The 15705-nt window shown below is 36.1% G+C and overlaps 1 protein-coding gene across 6 annotated transcripts in view; it reads left to right on the top strand.

The window, feature by feature from the left end:
- Positions 1-15705, top strand: part of CNTN5 (contactin 5) — a 614386-nt gene that overhangs the window by 171869 nt on the left and 426812 nt on the right. For 5 of the 6 annotated variants that reach the window (XM_032680305.1, XM_032680306.1, XM_032680309.1 and 2 more), the window contains one exon: positions 10743-10883. The exons of the other annotated variant lie outside the window; for it this stretch is intronic. The gene's annotated coding sequence lies outside the window, so the exon portion shown is untranslated. The remainder of the gene's footprint in view (positions 1-10742; positions 10884-15705) is intronic. 6 annotated transcript variants of the gene reach the window in all.

Genomic DNA, 15705 nt, shown 5'->3' with positions numbered 1-15705 from the left:
CATATGGCATCATGCTAGGCATATAAAGCTGGGGGAAGAAAGAGGGAGGGGAAGACATTCAGAGAGATGGGGTTTGCCTTCCCGAGTCACCATTAAGCATGGTGGAGCCCTGCTTCCTGGAGATGGCTGAACACCTGCCTGCCCATGGGAAGTGGTGAATGAATTCCTTGTTTTGCTTTGCTTGTGTGCACAGCTTTTGCTTTACCTATTAAACTGCCTTTACCTCAACTCATTATTTTCCTGACTTCTACCCTTCAATTCTCTCCCCCATCCCTCTGGGAGGGGCGTGAGCAAGCAGCTGTGTGGAGCTTAGCTGCATATTGGGGTAAATCATTATACTGACATTCTTAAGGCTAGATGGTATGGGTTACTCAATTTAGACTAAAAACTTGGCATTTTAATCGCACTTTCTTTTTTTTAACTGCTAACACAGGAATTGGTTCAAAAATGAAATAAATATTTTACTATAAGTTTTAATTTTGTGAATGTGTATATTTGAAGAAAATAACGTAGCATAGGCTACTTCTAAATAAATAATCACAGAATTAAATAATCACAGAATACTTGAGTTGGAGAGGATCTCTGGGCCACCTAGACTTGGTTGCCCGGGACCACGTACTGATGACTTCTGAATTTCTGCAAGGTAGAAGTCTCCACAACCTCTCTGGGCAACCTGTTCTACTGCTTTGTCAACCTCACAGTAAAAAATGTTTTCCTCATGTTAAGAGAGAAAAGAGCCTGGTTCCATCCTCCTGGCATGCTTTAATCAGATATTTTTATACATTAATAAAATCCTTCCTGAACCCTCTCTTCTCTAGGCTAAATAGTCTCAGATCTCCCAGCCTTTTCTCGTTGAAAGTCCCTTCATCATGGCATTTTTGTGGACTCTCTCCAGTATGTCCATGTCTTTCTCGCACTGTGTATCCCAGAACTGGACACAATCCTTCAACTGTGACCTCACCAGGGCTGAGTAGAGGGGTAGGATCACCTCCTGCTACCACTTGGCAATAGTTTGCCTAATGCAGTCCAGGACACTGTTGGCCTTCTTTGTGGGATGTCCTCCAGGTTCTTTTCTTCAGAGCTATTTTTTCAGTTGGGTGGCTCCCAGTATATATTGATGCAGGACTTTGCACTTCTCCTTGTTGATCTTCATGAGGTTCTGACAGCCCATTTCTCCAGCCTGTCTTGGTCCTTCTGTATGGCAACACAACCCTCTGGTGTAACAGCCACTCCTTCTGGGATTGTGTCATTTGCAAACTTGCTGAGAATACCATCATACAAATAATTAATGAAAATATTAAAATGGACTGCACACAGTATTGACCCCCAGAGTATACCACCAGTTTCTGGCCTCCAATGAAATATTCCACCACCAATCACCACTGTCTGGGCACGACCATCCTGTTAGTGTTCAGTTCACCTCGACATCTTCTCATCCAGCCCATACATCAGCAGTTTATCTATGAGGATCTTATGACACAGTGTGAAAGGTTTAACTGAAGTCCAGGTAGAAAATACCCACCGTTCTACTCCCTTCTACAAGGTTAGTCATTTCATCATAGAAGTTTATCAAGCTGGTCAAGTATGACATCCCTTTAGGGAAGCTATGCTGACTATTCCTGATGAATCTCTTGTCTTTCATGTCTGGAAATATCCAGCATTAACTGTTCCATAACCCTCCCAGACAGGTATGGCTGACCAGTTTGTAGTTCCCTGAGTAGGCTGTATGTTCTTAGAAGATTGATATTATAAATATTGTTATGACTTGTGTCACAAGATGAGCTGGAGAGATCTTACTTGACAATATTTCTCCATGCACCAGTAAGACGATGACTTTTTCAATAACTTATCAAAGCAAAACTGAATATTCAAGAGTGTTCCAACACTGATAGGAAGAGTATTATTGATTTGGAAACCACTGAGATATTAAAATAAAAAAAGAATAAAGCATGAGAAACACATAGAGATATTGGCCTGTGATTGGCTAAGCCATGCACTTTCATCTGAATCTATAAAGAATTCTTCCCAGATGTAGCAGCGTTCCCCCCCCCCCATTTTACTTTATCCTCTATCAGAGGTAACTTCTAAGGTTAACGGAGAGAAACAGGGGAAGGAGAAATGGAGGAAGAGAAGGAAGGCAGAAAGGAAGGTATTCAGACCTCCAGGAATGAGAAGAAACAAAGATCTAATGGGTTCTCTGTGATAGACAGTTGCAGTTGCAGCACTAGCTGCAAACTAACTGGGATTTGAGAATAGGGGAATGTGGGAAAGGGAGCAAGAGGACAACTGTGGGCACTTAATAGTCTCAGGGTGATGGAGAGGACTTCAATCTTTAGCCCAGTCATTTGGGCTCACATTAAACAATAAAAGGAATGTCAGTGAGCAGACACTTCTGTATGTTGCAGTAACATTGCTAGTACAAATTAATGTCTTCGGTATTCATCCCTTAATAGTTCTAAATCTGGGATCTGTTCCAAAACTGAATAGTTTGTCTATCACAATTTCAACATGGCTTTAACTAAACTGATATTTTAGAAAGGAATTTTCATATGTTTAAAGCATTCAAAGTACATATCTGCCCCCTGACCATCCCCTTTGTAAACAGAGAAATGTACTCTTCTTGTATGACTAGCCCTAAAATATTTAGATGGTTTTTATCTTGTTTACTCCACCCGTATTTAATTTGCACACAGTTGTGGTATCTATGAGTCATTTCCCAGTGTAACATACGTTCACCATAACTTGAATAGAAAATGCTCTGAATAACAACAAGGCACTGAGACCATTATTTATCCACTAAGCCCTTCTCACTCTGCAGTTATCATGATGCTGCATCTCAGTAACATTGTCCGGATGAGAGAATAGTTCAATTATTTTTTGTCCTTACTGTTTTTTAGTTACAGGCACTGTGTATTGTCCGACCTTTACTCTTGCATTACCTATTCCCTTGTAGTGACTTATTAAATAATGCTATTTTCCTTACAGCTTTAATAGACCACTCTTCTCTAATGGAAGGAACTCTGATGTCTGAGAAGCAACATGTTTTCAAAGTAAAGTACAGTGACAGGCAGGAGACTTAATTTCTTTTACTGTTTGGATAGTGATTCATTGTTTGACTTCATGCAAATTACTTAGGTGGTCCAAATTTGCAAGCATCTGCATGAAGTTTGGGCGTCTTCCTTTTGTTACCTACCACAATTTTGCTCTGAGAAGTGCTCAGTACAGAGAACAGCAGTTAAGGGTGGTGAGAGCTGCAGGTGCTTGACATATTCAACAATTAGGATAATATTAAAGCATTTCAAAGTTAACATCTTAAAACCCAAGGTGATTTCAAGCTTTTATTTTTTTTTAAATGCTTCCTTGAAAAATAGCTTTTCTTGATTTCCCAATCTGCAAATAGAAACTCATACTCTTCACAAGGCTGTTTATTGGAAATGTTTATAAAACATTTTAGGATTGCTTCTATTATATAATGACACATCTACTCGACCATGTTAGTATTATTAAGTTGCATATATTGGAAGCATTACAAAAAAGACCAGAGGGAAATAATCCAGCTGAAACTTAGACTCACTTTGCTAGATTGTGGCTATTCGCCAGGTCTTCTCAAAAACAGGATTCAAGTCAGTCTTCACTGCACACTGATCCATATTATTGGGTGTATTATGAGTCAAAAAACCTCCTTAGTATAATTCTGTCTTTCCTTCTAGAAAGTGACATATATCCTTGAAAAATCTGTGGTAACAAAGGTAAAAGAAAGCATCCCATTATTTAGACTTGAAAACAAGCATTTTGCCACAATTAAAAGGAATCTGAGCTAACAAATATAACAGAATTTGAGCTCAGAGGAGTTTACCATGAGATGATTACTTGCACTGGTAACCAACAATGACAGTGGGCTGGTTTCCAAAGGGTATTATTTGACTAACAGTGATGCAGCAGCAGTGCCAGCAGAATCATGTCTGGTAGAAAGGTACAGCAACATGGCCCAATCTGTGAGCATGAAGATTCAGTTGGAGTGGAATTTGATAACAGGTTTGAGCAATGAACTCACTCAGTTTTCTTTCCCTGTCAAAGTACCTATGCTTTACTGTGCTGGAACAAGTCTAATTGCATGACAGAGCACTTGGAGGAGATTGCACTATAAGACAATATGCATGAAAAAAAGGTGATATTAAACTCCATAACAAAGTGCCAGGACCTGGGTAATCCAGGGTTACCCAGACTGTGTGTGTACAGAGGTTGTCACAGTTGATTTGTAGGATTCTGTAATACGCAAGGAGATGGAGGCTTTTTTCCTCAAAATTTCTCTACATTATTAAAGAGTATCAAAAATGCTTCAAATATCACCACTAGCAAGAATACTACCACAAATATTTTCACTGGCAAGTATAAAAAGGATTAATAAAGTGAATATATACATGTACAATTAAAAATTACTATTAACAATCAATAATTTAGTATCAATCAATAGTATGGCAGCAGTCAATGGTAGCAACAATCAATCACATAGCAACAAACAATTGCTATTTATGTTACTGTGAATTTATCATTAGTGAAGGAACTTCTCACCAATATAACTGCAGATATGCTTACAATAGATGACTTATATGTATTTAAAATACCGGTGTTAAGTGAATTAGATTTCAGGAAGGGCCAAACCATCACAAAGAGTAGGACCAGTCACCAAGAGAGACCCAACCATCCCAGAGGTATAAAAGACAGACTGAACCAACTCCAAAAGTGCACCCAAATTGGGGACCAATAAGATAAAAGGCAGTCTCACTTTAGAAATTATTGACATCATGGAGTCCAGAGTCCGTCAGGCATTCCCAACGAGAGTCCAAGATCTCACAGCAAGTTTTAGAAAAGTATGTGGAGCATGTGAAGTTCTCAGAGAGAGAGGCTTCATTTTGGATGAAAATTAAGTCCTTTTTATATTGTAGAGGCATAACAGGGCACAGGACACACCATTTTGAGCAGCCAGTAGATGCTGTTAATGTCTATTCTTCAGCCGGAACAGCCAGAAAGTGATAATGTTTTTTTTCTTTCAGCCCAAATTTATTTTCCTGAACAGCTTCCACTTTTTCAGATTGTCATTATAGTTTCTTGAATTTTGCACTTACTGATGATATCTCAGGATACCTGTTTCTAGGTTCCCCTGTACTTTGAAGAGGTCAGCTGTAGTTTTTAAGGATGTTTCCAGTCCCAAAGCCCAGTTTCTAGGCTCACAGCTCCCAGACCTGCAGGAATTTTCTTTTGATAGCACTTTACCTGTTTTTAAACTTCTTGGCTCCTCATATCAAAAAGTTATAGCGTTAGATATGACTTAGAGTAAAATACCAAACTAAGGCATGCAGCACTGTGTTGTTCATCTTCTATAGGCATCTCCCCTGATGCTAGAGAAACAGGAAACAAGATCTAAATGTTATACCACTTACAAACATCTGCAAATTATCTTCTTTTGGAGCTGAACATGTGTCCTCAAAGTTTCATGTAAAGGCCAAGAATTGTCTCCTACCATAGAATTTTTTTCTTTAAAAATCTGTATCTAAGCAATTGAGTTCTTCCACTACTGAACTTTATGATTTACTGGAAATGCTCACTAAAACCTTCATCTTTATTGACACCGGCTGCTGGTGACTTTTCACTTGCCAGTTCATATCTCCATAGTTTTCCTTCTAGAAAATGAACATTTACTTCTATTGCAAAAAAATCATGATACACTGCAGACAACACCAGTGCTAGATGTTACAGATATTACAGACATCATTATTATTGTTATTATAATGCAGGTGGGGGAAGAAGGACTATTCTGGCATAATGTCTTCCTGTTTATGAAGCCTGTAGATGGAAGGTATATGTCAGTAGGCAGTACAAAAATAATTGTGAATATTGAGACATCCTTTAAAGATGGACCTTTTGTTACATATTTATTATGAAATTATTTGTTTGAAAATATTGAGCTCCAGACTATATTCATATATTTGAAACAAATTCCTAGATTCGGAGGCTTTATAAAAATTTTCCTACTAGTCAAGTCTCTGAAAGACAGGGAAGAGGATCATCACTTGCCACTCATCACTGAAGGACTTGACTTTTAGTTTCTAAGTGGAATGATTTCCTTCTTAATTTAAGTTCAGAATTAGATTCAGTTTCCCTTGAGCCGACCAAACTATTGTCCATCACAAAAGTACAGAAATGCTTTAACACTGCCGAATAAACTAGTAACAATCCTTGCCTGTGTTCCATTAAGGTATGTGTCATATGTTTTATTCTTATAAATTTTGATAATTTCAAAGCTGAAATTAAAGGATAATGTGATATGGGAAAAATTGCTAACTCATGGAGTGTTTAAGCTCTATTTCAAATTATCTTATCTTTAAAAAGGCTTGGGCTGAAATATGACCAGTAATGACCAGTACACTTGATAAGGTGTCTGAGGAGAAATTTCCTACCATTGAGATGTATACATATGCTCTGTGTAATCTTCACCTGTGAAGACTGTACAGTACCAGAAATAAACTGAAGCAGAAAAGTGGAAGAAAATATCCTGAATGCAAAACATTTCACTAAGAATTTAAAAGCAGGCTTAAAACACCCATACACAGTGGGAATACTTGGGTTTTTTTATAGCAGCATATTCTTCAGTGTAACATACAGTACGAGGCCTCCCAGAGGACATTTACAAACACAGTTGTCTTTGATCTTAATGAAAACTCTGCTTGCTGAGGATAGTGCTATCTGCCTTGCAGTCACCAGGTAGCCTGGTTGCACAGCAAGAACCTCTTGCCTGTAGTACAGACACAGATAGTGAGACCCCCTTTATCTGTCTAAGGATGCCTGGAATTTCCCCTACTTCAGTGTAGCAGGTATTACATTTCTTAGAGAAGCTTCTTTCTTCCACGGGGCTGATGTTGTCATGATAGGTTTTTGAAGTAGCTAGGAACTGTGAGCCCATTTGACATAGTGGGAAAGAGGCTAAACTATGTGGGAGGAGGATCTGATTTGGCCGCTTCAGAAAAAAAGTGGAATTACTGAATAGATAGGTGAACAAAAGGTAACTATTTTTCTGAACCATGGTACATCAGAAACAGTAGATTTGTTTAATAAATGCAGAGGGGCAAGTCAATTGCTAGGATATTTTAATGAAAAAATGAAGGATTTACCTTCATCACAGAATGAAATTTTAGCAGGGCATAACTTTCCTGTGGGAGGTCAAAAGCAGGAGAAAGCTCTCTATAACTTTCTAGCTAACTACAGCAGGTCTCAATCAGACATCTCCCCAAATCTATTACCTCTCTATTTGACTCTCCTACCTTACCCTTCCACAATATTTAATAGCTTTATAACTGCTTCCCCTTTCTAACATATAAAAATCCACTGATTCTTAAATGGTCATTAATGAGAATGCAATCTGTCTTGTCTGAGGTTCACTGGGAGATGGCATAGCCCTACAGTGAGCTATTTTTCACATCCCTCCTGCATAGCCTTTGTGTGGGTATTGATTTTACATCTCTCTCCACTCTAATTTCCTGTTCACTCTGTAGTATTGCATCTATTAGTCACAGAAAGTTGGAAAGTATAAGACTGCAGTAGGAGTACTCTGAGGCTTGCAAATAGCCATAGAAAGGTTCTAGACCTTTGGGTGTAATGGGCTGTAAAAGATGTGATTTATTGTTTCTTCCAGTTACTGAAACCTAATGTTCAGCCTACCTTCTGTGGAATTCAGTTATCTGCAGATGTTTGTATTTAATAAATTGTTTGAATAAGTTGTGATTATTTTCCTTTTAATGCATCATAATTCCATGTTAAAGTGCAAACTCTTTTCACAATTATTTTTTAACATTCAGTTCAAAATTGCAAATAATACAGATTTATTTCTATTTTAAAATTATTTTTTTTTTAATGAAATCTGTGACCATTAGTAGTGAAAACTCAGATGAATAATTTCTGTTACTTCATGTTAAATCAGTCTAAAACTTAAATAAAAAATATTATATTGTCTTTGTATATGGATGAACAGAGTAATAGCTTATATTATACACATCCAGATCGTGGATATATACCTCTGTAATTTATGCAAGAGAAAGAAACTTGAAGAAACAGAAAAGTTAATTTCAAACTATACCTAAGGTAAGGGATTTGGCAATATTACAAAAGACAATTTATACCTTTGTTTCTAATTTCCACTAAAAAATATAAACCCTAATATATATATACACATATATATGAAAAACTACAGGATGACATAATTCTTAGGAGAATATCTTCCTTTCTCAGGTGTGGTTGTAAACTTTGCAGGCAAATGATTGATTATCCTAATAATATCTAGGAATTAGTTTCAAAAGGTGCTGTGAAAAAGTGAAATTTTTGTGCTCAAGATATTTTTATGGCCAGAAAAGAAACTCATCTTGTATGTAAATTCAATAGTTTATTGTTAGTATAATTTAAATTCTGTCTACTTGAAGATTTATCAGATCATTTCTTATTATTACAGGAACAAAAAAGAAATAGAAAATAACAAAAATGATACTATCACAGAAGAAATTTCCATACACGTATTCCTGATATTTAGCACTCTTGTCCTATTAAGTTTGATTTTCTAACTCCTAGATCTAAAGATTGGCTTTGTCATGGGGAGATAGTACAGCTAGTTAATACATCCTTAGTCCTTCATGGGTACTCATGTGGATATTTTATTCCTTTTCATCTAAAACTCACATAGGGACATTTTTCTATGGTTGCCAACTTGCTCATGGCTTGATATTTGTTCACTGTTTTTCAAGTGCATGCTTCTTCTGGAATTACTAATTATGGTGTACTTTACATATGTTAGTTAGATGTTCTTTGTTCTCTTTGATGCCTGTAAAACTGATTTTGCCAGGTCTTTACCTCATTTGCTGGCCATTAGTGTATTGTTTATAGCCATTGGGTCTCCATCGTCAGCCTGTGTCCTATTTCTTTTCATTGCCTATCTGCCCCTCTCTACACTACATCTAGTGACTCATCGTTCAAGGTCACTTTTGTCACGCCACAGCTATATTCCTCTATGTTATGTTGTTTGTTAGAGTAATAAATATTTTATTATATACAGAAAAACTGCTTGTTACTACCACATAATGAAAATTGTACTCTAGAAAGATAAGCAAAAGCAAAATGAAATGGACATAGTTTCTTGGTCATTTCAAAATTTGCTGCCTTCCGTTGCTTCACAAATCTAAATGGTTACTGGACTGCAGATGTAGCTTTGAATCATTCAAGCAGTATGGAGTAGAGCTGTAATATCACTTAGATAAATTCTTATCCATGAGGCTGGACTACAAAAAGTTAATGAGAACAGCAGCAGAATTTCTCCCTTTTGCTGATTTTTTTTTTTTTTTTTTAATATGCAATGTAAGTTAAAGCCACTCTCCAGCCCCTGAATTCATTGCCTTTCTAGGTAAAATTTTTAGTTGGAACTCTAAGGCTAATACAGTGAGGGAAGATTGTTCATAACTCTCAAGTGCATTAGCTATGAAACTGGTAGTTAGTTCTACCACAGTGCTTTGGGAAGATGAACTTTGGACATCTAATATGATTCCTGTCCATGACATAGACGGGTCTGACTAGGACATTTAATTGACTTTTATTTATTTGTTTGTTTCTGTTTGACTACATCCAAAATTATTTAATAGATGTGCTTCCTAGCTGCTGACTGTTTCCCAGGAAAATGGGTAAAGTAGAAAGTAATTTGGAACATGAAGACATTCTCCTCACTCCTTTAGTCAGAATGAAAGATTGAGAAAGTCAAAAGAAAAAGTGTTTGAGAACCTAATTCAGATTGGGTACAAGAAAATGAAAAAAGGAAGAGCTTTAAGATGATATAACTGTGTTAACTGCTTAGTTAATAAAGACTTCTGCAAGATAAAGACTGGTTTTCAGCCTTCATGTGAAAATTAATCCAAAAGCTCATGTAACGTCACAACAGTAATTTTTTGGGATTTTTTTTTTATGGGGGTGAGGTTGGGGTTTTTCTTTACTTTTCTAATTGAGGATGCTAACAATTGTTCAAGTTTTTTGAAACTGTTGTGATTTCTCCATTATTCATTTGATTTATTGATTGAGTAGTTGAAACAAGTATTATTTTAAGGAAATCTTATGCTGTGTTTTTTTAGCTAAACGGTGACACATACCTCTAGCATAATAAGTAAATAAGTACTTTGAAAATGAAACAATCAACGAAATTGTAATTGCATGTTGTCTGGAAAAGGTCACTCCAAAAAAATAATACTATGAGAAAACATCTTTAGAAAAATTCTCATGAGGTAATTTAAATTCAACAACAGAAATTCTTTTGTATTCCTCCCATTATAGATGAGTATACATAAACATAAAAGGCTGACAATGTAAAGTTGTAACTTTTCCATTTTTCCCAGTACTATCCTTTCTTTAAAGGCTAACAGATAATAAAGAACCCTTAATTTCTCTTGCTTTATTGTTGTTGTTGTAAGAAATAGCATTTTTTTATCCTCTTATGAACAACATAAAACAAAGCACTTTTGAATCCTGTATCCATTCTGGAGCAAGACTGGTATCTCAGATTAAATTCATAAAGCCAACCAACGCTGCCATGTCATGCAAAGTTCAAGGAATGAAACATAAAGAGCCAAATGAACATATGTCCACACAGAAGAAGGTTTGAGAGATCTAAGACTTCACATACAGGTCTACACATACATGTAACTTTTTTTTCTCCACAGATTACTGAAGAGGAGTCCTAATACATTTTGATTCACCTCAACTCCTGAGCATCATCAGTTTTCACTCATACAAGACCTATTCTGTGGAGATAATTTCTGTTTTGAAAGACAACTTCCGTACAGCCAATTTGGAGAGTTGAGGTAGTGGATGTTTAAACTAAACTGGTTTTGGGATATGTTTATGGACTTTATTGTTTGCCTTTATTAGTTTATAAGGTTCAAATCAAAGAGAGATGCTCTCAACGGCAATTTAAACTGAATAAGCTTACAAATGGAACATGGATTAAAAAAACAGATATAGTTTTATGGATAATATTGTTGTGTTCCTCATTAATGAGTTAGTGGATGGTTTTGAAAGTGTCTACCACTCTTTGTAAATGTTTTTAAATAGTCACTGCAGTATACTCTTAACCTGAATGCACTGAATAGCTCTTTAAAAATCATTTTTATCCCATGTTTAGTGGCATATAGTTAGCTCTGGAGATCTTTGCAGACAAGACAAAAAGTCTATACTGCACTTCTAACCTCTCAGGTATTTCAGTGTGGCCTGGTCTAGTCCTTGAATATGGTGGGTTTGTTGCAGGAATCTGAAAGCACAATCACAAGACAAACCTCATGAAAGTCAAGGATAATGTCCCCTTTTAGAAGTCAAAGTTTGTTCCCAACTTATATTAAGTGTTTTGTGTAACTCAGTACATACTTTACTAGAGTATTTGAATAAATACAAATCTGTATTAATGAAGCAGTTGAACAAGAAAAGTGGTGTGCTCATTAAGAGCCTGTTGAGATACAAACCACTGTTATACAGCAGCTCTAGGTATGAGTAATTTGAATCTGATATTCATTATACAGATGAATGATGGTTATTCACTTTAAATTTATCATGAATATAGCCACAGATGAAAATAAGATGGAGTGAACATCTGTGGTTATCTGCTAACTGGTGTGATCTGTCATTTCATAGCTGAATGACTTATGATCATGTAGTTCAGAACACCTATAATTAATTTTTGACTTGAGTCTTTATTCTCAACCTCAAACTATGGTTTATTAATGGGTTAATATAAAGAGCTTGCTAAAGTGTAATGTGTGGCAGTTCATATTTGGAAGCGTTGCTGGATGTCAGGTGTTTTACCTGTCTACCCAACTAATTGAGAATCATATCAGAAAACCAGAGAGCCATTGTAATGAATGAGACAGGCAGTGACCTCCAAACAGACATAACTGAATTAAAATCGGCGAACTTGATATGAGTAGATTCACAGTGTCATTTTAAATATAAAACAGTTTAACTCATTTTCTTACTCTTGAAAATGTATTGCATCCACTAAATGCATAGGAAAGATTGGTAGGTGAATTTTATCTTTTTTTTTTTTTTTTTTTTTCTGTATGAGCCTTATAAGAGTAGCAGATTTATTGAGGGATATTTCTTATATAAAAGATTTTGGCTCTGAGTGCATGCAAAGCAGACATTCTGAAATCTAAGAGGTGTCTTCTTCCATATCTTTGAGGACCAAGGGGTGATAGGAGGAGAGAAGAGAGGTTCTTTTCTCAAGATATAAATGAAAAATTATTCTTTCTCTTTCTTGCCAAAGAACACAAAAGATAAGTTTAAGCCATAATTTTGTTTGAGCATTTAATTTTCCACAGATTTCTGTTTCTCAAAATAACTATTTTTAGGCTAAATAATTGTGTATACTGTGTCAGAATTCTTTTAGTCTTTAGATTGGAGGCTTGTGGTATTCCAATTTTGATAAATATTAGGACCATTTATGTAGATATTCTTCCTACATAAATCTATAATACCAAGTGACATAACAAACTTCTGTTCTGGCAGCCTTTGTGCTTGATGTTAGCTTCATCCTCTATTGCAAGAGAGCAGAACTAAATCTTGTGTCTGTTTCTTAAATCCATGTAGTTCATTCCTAATAAATGATAAAGTTCTCACTTATAGAAATTTCTATGTAAAAATAATATAAATTTCCAGTGAAACACAAATTGCACTGTATTTTAATACATGTATTTGAAGGTCTAACCCCACCCAGCAACCAAGCCTCATGCAGCAGCTTTCTCACTCCCCCACCAGCAAGATTAGGGAGAGAATCAGAGGGGTAAAAGCTAGAGAGCTCATGAGTTCAGACGAAGACAGTTCAATAGAGAAAACAAAAGCCATGTACAAAACCAAATAAAAACAGACTTAATTTCACTACTTCCCATGGGCAGATAGGTTTTTAGCAATCTCCAGGAGAGCAGGGCCCCATCAGGCATAATGTTTCCGTGGAAAGGCAACCACCATCACTCCAAAAGTTCCCCACTTCCTTCGCCTTCCCCACAGTTTTAAATGCTGAGTATGATTTCATGTGGTATGGAATATCCCTTTGTCCAGTTTGGGTCACCTGTCCTGACTGTGCCTTCTCCCAGACTCCCATGTCAGCATGGCAGTATGAAAAGCAGAAAATTGGCTCTGTGGAGTCTCTGACAATCAATAATAAAAACAGCTCTGTATTATCAACCCTGTGTTCAGCACAAATCCAAAACACAGACCTATACTAGCCACGGTGAAGAAAATTAACTCTACCCCAGCTGAAACCAGCACAACTTCTATAAACAGGAAAGATAATTTGGTATAATGTTATGCCTAAGGAGGAGCTGCTTATTTAATGGCAACGAATATACCCTCAAAACAATATCTTTGGTAGTCCATGTCCTCAGTGAAGAGGCTGAATAAGCATGAAGTGTGAAATAAAGCAGACAGGGAAAACACTGAGCTTCCATGCCTAGAGTCCCCTGAATTTTTTTCTCGTCTTTGAGGTCAAGGAATACTTTTGTCTCTCCTTTCACAAAATGCAAAATATCTCCTTTTTTTCTTTTTTCCCCCTAAGATTCTGCTATTTCCCCTATTTCTATTTGTTCATTTCTGTGGATTTATCTTTTGTTGAATTTCTCAGGAATAAGGGTTACATACAAAACTGTTAAATCAGAATAGCTGGCACGCGTCAAAGTCTCATTCCTCATTTTAAGTTAATCACTCAGATAAGTGGAGAACAACACAGCAAAGCTTACATAAACAATAGAAATCTCTCTGATGCATATTTTTGAATCGGCCATGTCATTCTCTTTATAGTATCTGTCTTTACCATAGACCTTGGCATAGTGATTAGATTTAATAGACCTGTTCAGAATTTTTCTTTCCAGTTTAGATGGCAAAAATTGCATTAGTTAGGAAAAACAATTCCTAAAATGGGTTGTATGGGGGGGTTTGTATATTGTTATTTTAGATGATCTGAAATTCTGACTGTTGTAACAGTGATGGACAGGAATAAAAGTAGCAGTGATTTGCAAAAATACAAATCTGCGATGCCTTCCAAATGTGAAGATATCAACAGACTAACATTCTGAGAGAGTAGAAGGACCTGACACAAATTAGTCGTTTTCTCTGTGTGTAGAATTTGACAATCCTTAGACGGCTCTTGCTGGATAAAAGAAAACCAGAAAAATGACCTTTATCTTTGTCACCACTGCAAATCTTACTGTTCCACTGTTCCAGTGATGCGTAGAGGTGGAGATAACGGAGATGAGTACAATAGACTTTTCCACAGACTGAGTTTTCCAGGTCATTTAATTCTCTCTAGTGTGTTCAGAACCTTTCCAACAGAGCTAATGATAACAGATTGCCACATTATCCTACTCATGGTGACCTGTTTGGGTACCTGCCAGAAATTCTACTCACTCAAAACTGTAGGCAAAAAAAAGTGTTTGCTGACTTCATTTCTAATGCTTATTATAATTTATTCCAGGGAAAAAAAAATATTGTATTATTGAGCGCTTCATGTGTTAAGTAATGATTCAGTTATTTTGAAAATTGATACTTAACTCTGGGTTGCTGCTCTGCTGCAACTGGTTCGGAATTTTCCTTATGGCCTCTGGCCTTCTGCCAGGTTACGTTCTGTGGGGATTGTTCTCCCAGTCTAACAAGGTTGTTTTTTCAGCATATAGCCAGCTAAAGCTATCCACGCTAACTCTTTCCTTGCTAAAAAAGAAAGGTGATGAATGTAACATTTTTCCTGGGACTTTTTTGTGATTACTTTTGGGCTCTGTGGGCTTAGAAAAGTGCAAAGGAGACGGTCTCACCACCTGTACATATTGTGGTTTTCAGTCTCTTTATAATTTCTTGATTAGGATATGATTTTTTTGTTCACGAAATTAATCACTTTAGATTTTACCCTGATTTTTTGTATCTCTAGCTTTACATAATTTTCTGAGAACCAGGAAGCTTGAAGTCAACTACACCATGTGATTTTTACAACGAAATAAAAAGAGCCTGAATTTAATTATTAGTTAAAGAAATTTTGACTACTTGAATATTCAGTGTTTCGCCAATCCAATCAGAGCAACATAATTTTCTTAAAGAGATTTTTCCTGGGAGTTCTGCTTTTGAGACTACTTGCTCTTGCATGTTACGTACCTAATTTTGAAGAGCTAAAGGGATCTAAAATTTTAAATGTTTACTGTTTATGCAAACTGATTTCTAATCTTGTGTATTTGAAATTAAATATTTTATTTTGGATTGGGTTTTTTAAACTACATTTAAATTCCTGTAGAAATGCTGGGTACATCATACTTTTCCCATATTAATGCAAAAATCATGTTAAGGTAATACCAAAGGTTACTTTCTATATACCAATGACTCAGACTTTCCATGTATAAGTATTTGTTTTCTAACTTAAGACTGTTGTTTAAGCTTGCATTAAGCATGTAAGTCACCTGCATAACTTTACCTTGATTATAGAACTAAAATACTAGAGGTGGAAAATGCCATCAAACCTATTTGGTATGTAATTGTTCTAATCAGAAAAGGTTTCTTTTGGAGTCTGTTTCACATATGAAGGGCTCAAATTTCGATAATACATCAAAAGTTTTGCCTTCTGGTTGCAAAGTGTATCAGTTCAGCCACTACTTTGCT

Source organism: Chiroxiphia lanceolata, chromosome 2 (assembly GCF_009829145.1).
Source record: "Chiroxiphia lanceolata isolate bChiLan1 chromosome 2, bChiLan1.pri, whole genome shotgun sequence".
In the NCBI taxonomy this organism is placed as follows: domain Eukaryota; kingdom Metazoa; phylum Chordata; class Aves; order Passeriformes; family Pipridae; genus Chiroxiphia; species Chiroxiphia lanceolata.
Note: the sequence above shows the minus strand (reverse complement) of the source record. Positions and strands in the feature narration are given on the sequence as shown.